Source organism: Rhincodon typus, chromosome 35 (genome assembly GCF_021869965.1).
Source record: "Rhincodon typus isolate 14 chromosome 35, sRhiTyp1.1, whole genome shotgun sequence".
NCBI classification, from domain to species: Eukaryota; Metazoa; Chordata; class Chondrichthyes; order Orectolobiformes; family Rhincodontidae; genus Rhincodon; species Rhincodon typus.
In genome coordinates, this window is record NC_063366.1 from 12,701,600 (window position 1) to 12,703,400 (window position 1,801).

Consider the following 1,801-nt stretch of genomic DNA (forward strand, 5'->3'; position numbering starts at 1 on the left):
TGGATTTGCTGTGCTAAATTGCCCGTAGTGCCCAGGGATGTGCAGATTAGGGTGGATTGGCTGTGCTAAATTGCCCGTAGTGCCCAGGGATGTGCAGGTTTGGTGGATGAGCCATGGGAAATGCAGGGTTACAGGGATAGGGATGGGGGGGACGGGTTTCGGTCTGGGTGGGATGCTATTTGGAAGGTCAGTGTGGACATGATGGGCCAACTGGCCTGCTTCCACACTGTAGGGAATTCTATGATCCTATGACTGTGGAAATTTAGAGCAATGGACTGGGGAGAGACCTCAACCAAATGCGAGGATTTTGAACGAAGTGCATTTCAAGGCAGTGAGGTGGGAGTGGGGGCTGGGCCACGGCTGCAATTTGGGGCACGTTTGAGTCACAGAGTTTGCCCGTTCTCCCCTTCGTCTGCGTGGGTTTCCTCCGGGTGCTCCGGTTTCCTCCCACAGTCCAAAGATGTGCAGGTTAGGGTGGATTGGCCATGGGAAACTGGGGTGGGGGAGTAGGGTAGATGCTGTTCGGAGGTCAGTGCAGACTAGACGGGATGAATGGCCTTCTTCCGCACTGTTGGGAGTCTGCAACTTGTGAATGTGGGTGATGTCGAACTTGATACATGCCTCCTCCTGACCCAGCCGTGTTCCCCTCCCCCCTGCGTTTCAGTTCAGCATCTCCTTTAATGACGGTGAGCTGGAGTCCACCTTCGAGTACCCGTCCGAACTGGCACTGCTGTCTGAGCTCGGCCTGGAGCGGGAGGACAGCGAGGAGGCGGTGACCGCAGTCAAGCCCCGGGCCCGAGATCCCGCCGAGGACGAGGACGAGGAGGAGGTGGAGGAGGGGTCCCTGGCGCGGCGCCTCGGCGTCGACAAAACGTCGTCAGTGGGCACGGCCCTCCACAGGAGACGGCTGCTCGTCGGTACGTCACCCCCTCGTTCGCCCCGGTCGGGGGGAGCCGAGGCGCTGTTTGTGGGGGGAGCGTGGGGGAAGATTTAGGGGGTGTGGCTGAGGGGGATGAGAATGGCACTGTGGGGGAAGGAGGGGGAGGGAGAGTGGGCGTCTTGGGATTGGAGTGTGTTGGCTGAGGGAAATGGGAGTGTGTGAGGGAGGGGTTGGGGTGTGTGGGTGTATGTGGAGGGGGGCAGAGAGTGTGTGGGAGGGAGCATGGGGGGGTGTGTATGGGGAGGGGAGAGTGTGTGTATGGGGAGGGGGAGAGCGTGTGTATGGGGAGGGGGAGGGGTGCGTGTGGGAGGGAGCGTGGGGCGTGTGTAGGAGGGAGGGTGAGAGTGTGTGTATGGGGAGGGGGAGCGTAGGGGGTGTGTGGGAGGGAGGGGGAGGGGTTGTGTGGGAGGGAAGGGGAGGGCGTGTGTGGGAGGGAGGGGGATAGTGTGTGTATGGGGAGGGGGAGAGTGTGTGTATGGTGAGGGGGCGTGGGAGGTGTGTGGGAGAGAGGGGGAGAGTGTGTGTATTGGAAGGCGGAGCATGGGGTGTGTGTGGGAGGGAGGGGGAGAGAGTATATGGGGAGGGGATGTGGGCGATGTGTGGGAGGGAGCGTGGGGGCTGTGTGGGAGGGAGGGGGAGAGTGTGTGTATGTGGAGGGGGGCAGGGTATGTGTGGGAGGGAGCATGCAGGGCGTGTGTGGGGGGCGGGGAGAGTGTGTGTATGGGGAAGGGACGGGGAGTATGTGGGAGGGAGCATGTGGGGCATGTGTGGGAGGGAGGGGGAGAGTGTGTGTATGGGGAAGGGACAGGGAGTGTGTGGGAGGGAGCATGTGGGGCATGTGTGGGAGGGAGGGGGAGAGTG

The 1,801-nt window shown here is 61.7% G+C and overlaps 1 long non-coding RNA gene across 1 annotated transcript in view; it reads left to right on the forward strand.

Annotated features, from left to right (window-relative positions):
• The first annotated feature begins 158 nt into the window (after positions 1-158).
• LOC125486994 overlaps positions 159-1,801 on the forward strand; it is a 14,800-nt gene continuing 13,157 nt past the window's right edge. Inside the window, exon 1 of the long non-coding RNA XR_007265546.1 lies at positions 159-917. This is a non-coding gene — a long non-coding RNA (uncharacterized LOC125486994). The remainder of the gene's footprint in view (positions 918-1,801) is intronic.